The 13,146-nt window shown below is 37.0% G+C and overlaps 1 protein-coding gene across 3 annotated transcripts in view; it reads right to left on the reverse strand.

The window, feature by feature from the left end:
- PDE4D (phosphodiesterase 4D) overlaps nt 1-13,146 on the reverse strand; it is a 928,932-nt gene that overhangs the window by 252,858 nt on the left and 662,928 nt on the right. The window lies entirely within an intron of this gene.

A 13,146-nucleotide genomic window follows, 5' to 3' on the forward strand; every position in this document is an offset into this window, starting at 1 on the left:
AAGAAACTGTGGTTGTTTATCCAGGAGATTAAAAGACTTAGAGAGGCTTTGACAGGGATGATACTGAAAAGAATTTTAGATTTGTTTTGTTAGGTTTCAAACTTCAGAGGACGAATGGCAAAAGATTTCATCTCTACTTAAGGAAAAGCTTCCTAACAATGAGATCAAAGGATTTAGATTTAGAAGGATCTTTGACATTCTCTTTTCCTACTCTTGCATTTCACAGTAGAGGAAACTAAAGTCACATAGTTCCCTAAATAGCAGAGCAGGGATTAAAAAGACACAAATCTTCTGTCCACAAATTTGATTTTATTTTCACTATCTCACATGTTTTCTGAATTGTCCAAAAAATGAAATGAAGTGCTATGGTAGATAATGAGTTCTCCATCTGTAGAAGTCTTCTAGTGTCAGAGGACTGGATGACCACTTGTCAAGTATTTTTGATCAATTAACTAATAAGCATTAAGTGCCTACTGTGTACTAGGAACTGAGTGAGACACTGGACTGTGTACAAGATTCATACTTTGGCTAGAGGCATGACATAACCTCTGCATTCCCTTCAGGCTCTACAAAACTATGATTCTATAATGTTATGCCTACTCACAGAAATTGAAATTATGCTTTCTCTCAGAATATTTCCCAGAAACCGCCACCATCAAGATATAATGCAAGATGGATTTTTATTTAGTTATGTATTAGCTTAGCTTCTCTAACTTCTTTTATAGAAGAATTAGAGGGAACAGGAGAACGGGACAGAGCAAGACAAAGTAGACTTACACACCACCGTCTCTATAAATTTAATTTCATATGTTTCCATTTCAATGGGAAATAAAGATCTTGGACACTTGCTACACACAGGCACAAAACAATCAAGTTTTGGGGAAGCCTTTTAATTCAGCCATTGGAGCACACGATTACCATTAGGAACTCTTTCTTAGTTACTTTTCCAGCCACTTTCTTTGAAATCAGGTCTCTAGATTTTTCCCCCTCTTACAAATGGCTCCCAGGGATAATTTTGTTTGTTTGCTTTTATTACAATCAGGCCAAATTACTTCTCTCTTCCTTGCCCTATCAATCTATCTAACAGAATTCTCTGCAGCGACATAGGGGAGCTTTACACAGGAAGTAGAGAGGGCAGGTATTTGGTGAACCTAAGGGAAGGTCACATGGCTTCGCTAGAGACACCCAAGGGAATATAAAGGAGGATATAGGGATGGTGAAAATGAGGGATTGCGACAGCCTGACCACATTTCAGAATGGAGCAGAGACTGAAACCCCAAGGGTGATAATGAGAAGGTTAGGGAAGGGATACCACAAAGCTGTCTGAGAGCTTGAGGTACAGTGGTCTGTAAGCCATAGGAGGAAATGGAAGTCCCTGAGGGCCTTGTAGGAGGTTCTAGGTCACAAAGGTGGGAACCTGCAGCCTCAAGGCTATACGTGGACCTCTAGGTCCTCAAGTCTGGCCCTTTGACTGAGTCCCAACTTCACAGAACAAATCCCCTTAATAAAAGGATTTGTTCAGTAAAATGGGGACTCAGTTCAAAGGCCACACCCAAGGACCTAGAAGGCCACATGTAGCCTCCAGGCCACAGGTTCCCACCCCTGTAGGTGGATGCACATAGTTACACTAAACTCAAAGGAATACTCCTCCTGAATCCTGTCTTCCCTCCAACTGGATCAGGGCAGCTCAGGGAGCAAAACAGCACAAGTATTTTCTAGTTAAGTGTAGGATCCTTTCAAGCTAATCTGATTGAAAGCTAGAATTTTCTACCATAGAAGCTTCCATTCCCCAAAGACCAAGAAATAGGTATTTGGGGCTGGGGGTAGTGGGGGAAGTGTTGCAGAGATGGAGCAGAGAGTGGAAGAATAGGAGGAGGGGGAGTGGCTACGGTATAGACATATTCTTGGGCAGAGAAAGACAAGGACAGAAAAACCAGGCATTTTTCTAGACACTGCTACAATTCTAGTCTGCTTACTTTCGGGCAGGGATTCTACATTATTTAGATTAGTATATAAATGGATTTATTTTAAAATGATTTAAATTGAGACCTTTTAAAAAAACTCATGGATCAAATTGGAGGGTGGTTGATGGTTTGGATAAAAGTTTTATAATCGCGTCGCTACACAACTGTCTGTTTCAAACCCTTATCTTTACTATTAGGTGATATGAGACGGATCACAGAAGTGTTTAGTGGGGGGTGGGGAGCAGTGAAGCTCCCTCAAAGAGGGAACTGATAAAAATAAGGTATCAGGTGGACAAGTAAAGTATAAAAATATTGAAGTGATGAAAAGAATGTCATGAAATCAAGAAATAAAAAAAAAAAAAAAACAGATTAAATACCAATCAAACTTTCTTGGCGTGAGACCTTTCAGACTCCCAAGAGTCTTATCAAAGGAATGGCAAATGGAGAATGCCCTCTAATCAGGTATTATTTTTTCTTTCTTGTGCAAGTGCTTTTCAGGCTTCAAAATACTTTCTACTCTCCAGGAGGCAGGAGAAAGACTGTTTTTGACTCATTTTGCAGAGAAAGAAATTAGAAAATGTACATGATTCATTTCAGCCAATTCTGGGGCAGAGCTGGATCAACAATTCACATTTTCTTACTCCTCTCATTTCGCTTAAAAAAAAGAAAGACACATAGGAGTTCTCTCTCCTATGTGATTAATCCTCCAGTTAATCATCAGCCCTAACTATTTTGAGCTTAATTCTTTAGACCTCACATCACAGGGGAAAACCTGGCACTGTCAGGAGGGGCAGTCCTGACAAGCCAGTAGATATATTCCCATTAGATTAGTTAAGACTTTTTTTAGCTACCATCTCTGACTGTGACTACTTTGTCATTGAAAATGAGTGAACAGTAGGACATAACTAAAGGATTATGGGATTTGGGAATTAGTACTAGAAGGGACCTTGTAGATTATCCCAACCAATCCTCTCATTTTATCGATGAGATTAAGGTCCAGAGAGACTTGCCTATGGTTGCACAAGGAATAACATGGTAACCCTCTCTCTCTCTTATCTTCAATCTCTCCCAGTCTATTGATTGCTTCCCTACTACCTACAAACCCAACAAGTCTTCCTCATCCTCAAAAACCCCTTCCTTGATCTGTCCAACTCCACTAGCTATCATCCTATCTCTGTCCTCCCTTTCACAGTTAAGCCCCTTGACACTGCTAATCGATACCTCCATTTCCTTTCTTCTCACTCGTTGCTTAACTCTTTCTTGCTTAACTCTTAACTCTCCTGCTTTCTGGTTTCCAAATTCATTATTCAACTGAAACTGCTCTCTCCTAAAGTATCACCAAACCTAACAACCTTTTTTATCAGCCCTCATCTTTTCTGACCTCTCTGCAGCCTCTGGCACTGTTGATTGCCCTTTCTCCTCAATACTCTGTTCTCTCTAAATTTTTTTTGATACCCCTCTCTACTGGTTCACCTCCTGTCTAATTTCTCCTTCTCTGTTTCCTTTGCTGAATCTTCATCCAGGTCATGGCAGCTTTCGAGAGTTATCCCTCAAGACTGTCCTGGTATTTCTTCTCTTCTGTGCTGATGATGCTTAGGTCTATTTGTTCAACCATAACGTCTCTCTTAGCCTCCAGTCTTGCATATCCAACTGTCTATTAGACGTTTCCAACAGGATATCCCTTAGTCGTCTGAAATTCAGCCTGTCTAAAAGTAAACTTATTATTTTTCCCTTTAAGCCTTCTCCTCTTCCTAATTTTCCTGTTCCTGTCATGAGCACCACCAACTTTCCAGTCACCTAGGCTGACAAACTAGGTATCATCCTCCACTTCTCAGTGTCTTTCACCCCCCACCCATCACTAATCCATTGCCAGATCCTGCTTTTCTTACCTTTGTGATATTCCTTCAACCAATCTCCTTTGACACTACTACTACTCCCATACATGCCCCCATTATTACTGTTTGGTCTCCCTACCTCAAATCTCTATCCCTTCAGTCCATGATTCACTCAACTGTTAAATCAATCTCCCTAAAGCTCATGAGTGACCACGTTACCCCTCATTTGATAAATTCCAATGGCTCCCTATCACGGCCATGATCAAATATAAAATTCTCTGTTTGGCTTTTAAAACCTTTCATAACCTGAAGGAAGGCCTCTTTCTATCTTTTGAGTTTTCAAATAACTCTCTTTTATCCACATATTCTACAAACTAATGACACTGGCCTCATTGCAGCTACTTGAAAAAGGCTCCTTACTATGGGGATTTTCAATCATCTCTCCTCCATGCTTGGAACTCTCTCCTTCCTCAACTCGGCTTCCTGGCTTCCTGCAAGTCTCACCTAAAGTCTCATTTTCTGCAAGAAGCTTTTCCTGGACCTGTCTTTCCTCTGAGATTACATCCAATTTGTCTTGTAAATATGTAACACGTTACTGTTTTCAGGTTGTCTCTTCCATTAGATAGTGAGCTCCTTGAAAGTAAGGAATAGTTTTGTCTTTCTTTGCATCCCCAATGCTTAGCATGGAATCTGGCACATCTGACTTTTAAATTTTGCCAAGCATTTTATATCTATTACTATACCTCTATCTATTATTTAAATTTATTATAGCAATAATAATACTTATTGAATGTTATTATCTCCATATCCATTGTCATATCAATTATGTTGATGTGTATATTTATGGGTAGGTTCTTAATAAATGTTTGTTGTTTTGATCAGCAATATGAACCCAGATCTTATATTTCCAGATCCAGGGCTTTTCCTACTATACCACACACACACACACACACACACACACACACACAGAGTGGCATATATGGCATATATAAGTACATATATATAGACAAACATATTTTCTTTTTCAGGGCTAGGAACAAAATAATGAGGACAATGCTTTTTGATTCAATATAAGACCAGAGCTCTAGAGCTTAAAGTGACCTCACTGCCCCATTTTGTGGAGAAGGAAAATGAAGCTACATGAGATTGTCTTATCCAGAGTCACCCAGGAAATGTCAGAGGTGAAATCCGGACGCAGATCCTCTGACTCCAAAGCCAGAGCTCTTTTCATTGTACCAATGCTCCCCCTAATGATATCATTCTTCAAATGTGTTCCTTTTTTCCCTTCTACTCCATACTACTAGTGCAATTAGATATCCAAAATGTCATGAGACTAGGTTGTCTGTCTCCTAAATCATTTCTGGATACTTGATCTAGACCACAAACACTTCAATTGCTTTCATTTCAATTCAAGGCAATAAATGTTTATTAAATATGTATTATGAATTAGGTATTGTGCCAAATACTGGAGAGGTATAAGGATAAGTGAAACCTACTCTTTGTGGACAAAGGCATAAATGCATTAAATTTAAAAAATAAATTTGTTGGCAAATCACTACAAGACATCTGAGAGACAGATCACTTTTGGTTGAGAGAAATCGTAGTGGGCTTCAGCAAAGAGATAGCACCTGAGCTAGGCTTTTTAAAGGCTATAGCTTGGTATTTCTGCTATCCAGTTTCATAAGTGCCATTCCCTCTTTTCCTAAATATCATGGAGGGACTTTGCTTGGGTCAGAACAAAATGTACTCAGGGAGTAAATTCTGAAGAGCTGTGCGCCTATGGGTTATTTTAGTCTTCAGGTGGTTGTCCACAAGAAAAAGTCCAAAGATACAAGGAGAAGTGAATAATATTTATGATAATGATAACAACTCACATTTCTATCCTGCTTTAAGGTTTACAAAGCACTACTTTCACAACAAACCTATGAAGTAAGTAATGATGTCCTGCTCTGCCCATTGGCCGGAAATCATGGGAATTTTCTTGGCCTGAAAGATAGATGGCCCAGAATGATCCTGGAACTAAGTAATCCAACCCAATGAGATTCAAATACAAACTGCTAATTATTTAAATGCCTACTCCATGTAATATAATGTGATAGATACTGGGTATACAAAGACAAAACTAATGGATCTTGCCCTAAACGAACTTTTGTTCTACATGAGAACCAAGCAGAAATTGACCAAGTTTACTGAGGTTAAGAGGAGGAAGGTGGGATGGGAAGGAAGAAATAGAAGGAAGGTGGGTACTCTCTTGCCTAATTTTTCTTCCTTAATCTAATAATCTAGCATAAGACACATCCCTGTTGTGGTGGGTGGTATTATTCCTTTCCTTGGTTGCATATAACCCTATGAAAATATAAGTAAGGAAGAAGGGCAATCTAGATTTCTTCCTGACTACATTTTGGTGATTTTGGGACCAACTTTATCTTCAACAAATTCAGCATTCATTTATTTAATGCCCCATATCTTCAGAGCCCACAACCATGAAAAATGATAAAAGTTCCTGCCCTCAAGGAATTGACAACCTAGTAAGAGATGAGATGTATACACAGAAAGCTACAAAGAAGTTAGAAAACTTAGAAGGATCAAACAAAGTAGTTGGGAAACTGAGTAAGGAAAGATCCTTTCCAAATGGTCCAAACACTAAGAAGATTATGAATTTCTGAATCAACCTATAGCAATAAGAGGAAAGGCAAACTCTTCTAGAGAAAATAGCATCCACAAAAGACTAAGACAACAGCTAGTCTATTTAGATTATTAACAATTTTATAACACTTTCTATAAGAACACATTTCTGCCAATTCTGAGTTGTTTTTTTTTTAATAACAATCTTGATTCTGTTTATAACCTATCTGAAACTTGACTACATCGAACCTAGTGGCTTCTAATCTTTATGACAAAAGTACTCTTCTGAAGGAAATATGACTCAGCCCTTAAAGAAACGAAGACTCACCTTTGTTCAGCCTTTTTGCAATTGCTGAACCAAGCCCCTTAATCCAATCATTCCTACTCTACCCAAGGATCTGGAACACCCAATTTCATATTTTTAATGAATACAACCTATGAATTAATTTTGCTAGATCACATGCTTTTAAAAATAACAGTTCAATCTAACTCAATAGTACTTGGATAATTTCAGGGTAAAGAAAATGAGAAATGTTTCTTTAAAAATAAATCAATGGGCTGGTGGTAGAATGGAGAAAAAATAGTTTTCAGAAGTTGTTCTAAGGATTTTCAGAGCTTAAAGGGCTGAAAAGTACTATGGGGTTATTAAATCAATTTATAGAGGGAATCCTGCTGCTTAAATCTCTTGCATAATTTCTTATTCACCCTGTAGTGAATATCTCCATTTATTTTTAACTACATGAAGTACCCTTGTATACGTTGCATTTGCATACATACATATACAGTTGGTTTTGTCAGGGTGAAATGCAGCAGCAGCAGGAATCTCATATAACTGTAGGAATAATTTCCAAAAATACTTGAGAAATCACTAAAAGGAAAAAAGCCACATAAAATTCTATAATTACCCATGACCTTCTATGCTAGGATTTCCATGAAATCATGGGGAACCAGTCAGTTGTCTAACTGTCCTAGTTTTTATAAAATGTTTGCTATTATTTATAATAGCTCAAAATTGTCCTCTCAATTTCAGGCTCTTAATGTATTCATACTAGAAATTAATATTTCCTCAGACTTCCTTTTCTTTATTTTTAATACAATTGTATTGCTCCTTGTATTCAAGTCTCTATGAAATATGCCGGGGTAACCATTAACCTCCTTTTTTGCTTGAAACTATAGAACTTACAATTAGTAGGATTCTTCTAATGAAATACCTGTGTTAGACACTGAAAATGGTTCACAAACCTGCTTCTTTATTTTCTTTTAATGTTACAAGCAGTCATTTTACATTTTAAATAACTATTTTTTTTACAATTAAAATGAAACTAAAATGAGTTTTAGCTATTTCTAAATAATTTGGGCAAAAATATTAATAAAGACATTAGTGTCACCAATTATTTTGGATGTTTTGTTACAAAAGCTTACAGGGCCAGTCCTAAAATTTTTGGAAACGGTAAAAGTGGAGAAGTACTGAACTTAACATTTATTGACTATCCCACAACAAGCTTTAAATGGATCTTGCTAAAGCTTTGGTGGAAAAGCTAAATTATAGGGCATTATAGAAAAACTGCTTCTGAAAACTAGAGAGGATTATACATGGAAAATGGTATTTTTCTGCGCATTAAAGAAATTATATTTAATTTTCTTGGCAAAGGTACAATCTTCCTTCTGTTCCCAGATTTACATCTCCAACTGAGAATTTTGGAATAAGAATTCCAAGCTTCCGTTCCTGAACTGGTCAATGAGTTGTTAGGGAGGTTAGGGTGGTGACTACAATGGGTGTAGCCCACTCAGAAACCATGGAAATATTGCAAGGGGGCCACAAATTCATATGTGAATCTACAGAGGAATAAACATGCTTTTTGTAGACAGAGTAGATGTTATAATTAATAAAATTTGTATTCATTTAAAAGCATTACTGAGTCCATAGTAGGTTTAAGTCATCACATATTTTCTCAATTAATAAACTGATTCAAGTCAACAAGCATTTATTCAAGTACCAAGCACTGTGATAAGTTCTGGGAACACAACTGCAAGCAGAAAGAAAGACAGTCCCTGCCTTCAAGGAGGTTACATTCTAATGGGAGAGGAGAACACATAAAAGGTAGCTGAAAAGGGGTTAGAAGGATGATAGAGAAAGTCTAGAGTGTCGAGGGTGGAGCTTAGAAAGGAATGAAGACATGGCTTTCCTGGGTGCTCTTCTTAAAATGTAGATTGGGGAGATACTGGCTAATCAGAGTAAGATGTCACAGGAGCAAAGTATCCTTTCAGTGTGAGAAACCCAGGGCTGGAGTGAACTTCCAGGGCAAGGAGGTTTCTGTGAAACTATAGCTAGGTCCCAATTAATGTAAATAACGAATCCAATGAATTATTTTTGAACTTGAATTTGCTCACATTTGAATTTGCACTGCACATTTCCATTGTGATAGAACCAATGACTTTATTTTACATCAGTATGAATTCCAATATACGTCACCACTTCACAGGGTCGCATTCATATTTACCCATTTTTAGTCTTTTATGGAAATTCTCTAAGTTGTTGTAGTTGTTGTTTTCAATTGAAGAGACGGAGAATCATTGTGCATCTCAGTTTCCCCACAAATAAAATGAGGATGAAATAAAATATAGCAGATATGAAAGTTAACTCCACTGTACAATATTTATCGACCTTACTTCTAATCATACTCCTCTTTTCTCCTCCTCCTCTCATTCCTCCTCCTCCTCTGTCTTACAACCACAGACTATTAACTACTTCAGATATTTGTTAAATGGGGATTAAAACCATTTTTGCTCTTGGGTATGGCCGGAAATTACTTATGATGAATTGAATTGCCAGGAAAAAATTGTTTAAAATATGGTAGCAGTTATAATTGAACCTGTTAATTATTTAAGTATTTATAAAAATATTCATATGTCCTTAATAAATATCACAGCTTATATACCACCAAGTTTTCATGGTCACATATGTTTAATTATTTACTAATTCATTCCACTAATCTCTCTTGAGTGACTGCTATATTCAAGTGCTTATGGGGAATATTAATAAGAACATTTATCTAAGATTTTATATGTACAAGATCTCTCACACATATTTCTTTCATTTATTATCACAACTCCCTGATGTCTTTTACCGAGGAGGAAAATGAGGATCTGATAAGATTAAGTCACCCTCCCAAATGCAATATTTCCTTTTGTCAGGCCTGTGAATATACAGAGCACCTAGTCAGGAACCTTCCTCTACCAAAATAGATTGTCGTCTGGTCTACAATTGACAATCCTAGAGATTTGTCTGGGGGTACCAAGAGTGACTTGCCCAGCATCACACAGTTAATGTGTGTTAAATGAAGGACTTGAACACACATCATCGTTATGCCAAGGTCAGCTCTCTATCTCCCACACCACACTGCCTCTCCAAGTACCTGTAGCCATTTCTAGACATTAGCATCCTCCTTGAGACGTGGTGGCTCCAACTCTACCCATCCTCCAAATGTGATGTAACTAGGGCAGACTAGAAATGTATCTGGAGCAGCAGTAGAGTCGTAAGACCAACCACAGTGTTGTTATAGTTTATCTATGGAAGCATCATCTAAAGCAATGGGGATTTCCTATCCCAAAGAAGCGATGTGTCAAACCTGTTGCAGCAGAAGCAATATTAATGCAGATGGAAGTGAATAATAACATCAGTAATAAGCACAAGAAACAACAGTCACATGAAAATGTAAAATTCATAAAGTTGAGAAGCCTCAATATAGCAATGTATATAAATGACTATATATGAATAATATATATAATAGGCATGAGCATACACATATCACATGTATATGCCTGCATGGACACATATGTATATATACACATGTGTCAGACATCTATATTTATGTCTATCTCATATATACATAATTATCTGCATATTGTTGTTGGGGATAGGACCATGTTTTTGTCTTTCTTTGTATCCTCAGTAATTAGCATAATGCCAGACACATAGGAAGCATTTAATAAATGTTTGTTGATTAAATGACTGATTGACACCTATCTTGCCCATATGAAACAAGTAGGAAGATCATGAGGTGACAAAGCTAAAGAAGTAACAGAACCTATAAACAGCAAGCAATTGTTAGCTGTTCACCAAGATGTGTGCCATATCTTAGATGAGCTTATTATTAACCCACTGTTTTCAGCATCTATAGGAAATCTATTAAGGTGGAGGGTGTAAATCAGCCCAGCTACCAAGGAGATTTTCGTAGGGTGTGTGTGTGTGTGTGTGTGTGTGTGTGTGTTCATGTCCATGTTAACAGCAGCAATAGCAGTGTTCAAATAGTGAGTATCATGCATGTAGTAAGTATTCAATGAATATTTGTTGAACAGAATTAAATTTAATATCTTATATAAATTCTAATGATGGATGTGTATATATATGTATATATATATATGAGATATTACTTGAAAGTGTTTTGCAAACTAAAAAGCAAAAAGAAATAAAGAAAAAGCAAAAAAGAAAAGCAATAAAGAAATTTATCATAATTTTATTGTTGTCATCTTATTACTGATCTGACAAACTTCTACTAAAGAAAGGTTGTTGTAGTTTTTTGGTCATTATTAATGCATTCATTCCTATGAAACATTTTGTCTTATAAGAAATGTGAGCCAGATCTGATGAACCTAACAAGAAGAAATGGAATAAAATGAAATATAACAACAGAGAGACAAAGAAATGATAATTAGATAAAAAATATGGTAACCAGATATTTACATCGGCTATGAACATTTGTTACTGTCATTGGTACCATGATTCCCTGACAACATTCCAAGAGGCAGTGGACAGAGCATTAAAGAGAGAGCCAGAATCCATACAACTCTGAACCACTTACAATACTTTTCTAAATCTCAGTTTCTCTGTCTATAAAATAAGGATAATAATTTCTGCCTTGCCTCTCTCTCAGTGCTCCTGCCAAGATAAAATTAATTTCTGTACGTGAAAGCACTTGAACGCTGTTAAGTTTTATATAGATGTAAGCAATCATTATTGTTATTTGTTTTTCTCTCCCAGTAGAATGCTTAAATTATTCAAATAAAAAACGCTCAAAATTTGTTTTTGTGCTGGACACTAAACGTAATAAATAGACTTGGCTTCAGGATGGAAAACAGCTAGGCAATGTGGTATAGAGGAAAGGACACTGACACAGCAATCACATTTGATACCAGTCTTGAAAAAGGAATCCTGAATCCTAGGCCACCATGGTGCCTGAGCTTCAGCTATGCATCTGAAAATAAAAGTCCCAGAGCCACTGGGAAATGAAGAAGAAGAAAAACTGAAGAGAAATGAAGACACAGCACAAAACAGAGTGAATACTTTAAACTGAAATGTGCCATTCAAAATCCATGGTCAACTCATACCTACTCATCATTTGTAAAAGAATAAGGAGAGATGGGGCAGCTGGGTGGCACAGTGGATAGAGTGCTGGGCCTGGAGTCAGGAAGACTCACCTCCTTGAGTGTCTGAATGACCTCAGGTATTTACTAGCTGTGTGACCCTGGCCGGGTCACTTAATTCTGTTTGTCTCAGTTTCCTCATCTGTAAAAATGAGCTGGAGAAGGAAATGGCAGATCACTCCAATATCTCTACCATGAAAATCCCAAATAAGGTCACAAAGAGTCAAACATGACTAAAATGACTGAATGACAACAAGAACAAAAGGATAGATTCCTCAATCTTTGCAGTGCAATAGATTAGAAGGATGTTCAATTTGTATTGGCTATCTCAGCAAGCTCATAAGTCCATGCATATTGTGGAAGAATCTGCACATTAAGATGTTTGTTCCTAATTTACATGTTTTATATCTCAGCATCACGGAACCATCCCATGGCACTCTACTGGGATGTTACTAAATTCCAACTTGATTTTGGGATGATAGTAAACAGACTTTCATGTTTTATAGGGCTTAATTTTAAGATAATAAAGAAGTATTGTTGCATAATGGTTAGAGATGGCCTTGAAGCCTGAGATCAAACTCATCCTCTGACATGCACAGGCTCTGTGACCCAGGGCAAGTCACTTAACCTCTCATTGCTCTAGGTACCTCTTTAAGACTAACCCTTGCAAAGCAGGTGTCTGCCTGCATTGGTGGAGGGAATTTCTCACCTGGGATATCTCTACACCAAAGAAATTACGAGTCTAATTCTATCCCTTTTCCTAATTGTAAAACATCCATTTATTATTTGGATATTGCTTCCAGGGATATAACTTGACAAAGTCATTTTTAAAATATAATTTTATGCATTAGTGATTTTCAATCTGAAGGTGTCCCTGGGTGCTCTCTACCGAAGACTTTCTCTCATAAAAAGCAAGGGTAATGGTGCTAGAAGGAAGTAGGCATGCATAGCATAAAAAATATGAATTGTAGTGGGGGTGGAAGGGTCAGTAATAGTTACCAAACTAAAAATAAATTCACTTATTACATGTAGATGGTACTATCAGTTTTGGTTGGATTGAAATGATCATTACTAGGTTTTCAATTCTGATTTTTCTAGTATTGATTCTAGAAAGTAAACTTGAGATGATTAGGAGTAAGGAAAAAAAAATAGTTTCCCCCAAAAAACAAAACATTACAGGACTTAGTTATCAGACGGTATGACGTAGCATTCCGAATTTCAATATATGTTTAAAAAACCTAATTTTACCAACCTAGGCCACAGAGTCAGTAAAGAATGTTTATCTCAAGTCTTTTCAG

The sequence above is a fragment of the Trichosurus vulpecula genome, chromosome 1 (assembly GCF_011100635.1).
Source record: "Trichosurus vulpecula isolate mTriVul1 chromosome 1, mTriVul1.pri, whole genome shotgun sequence".
NCBI classification, from domain to species: domain Eukaryota; kingdom Metazoa; phylum Chordata; class Mammalia; order Diprotodontia; family Phalangeridae; genus Trichosurus; species Trichosurus vulpecula.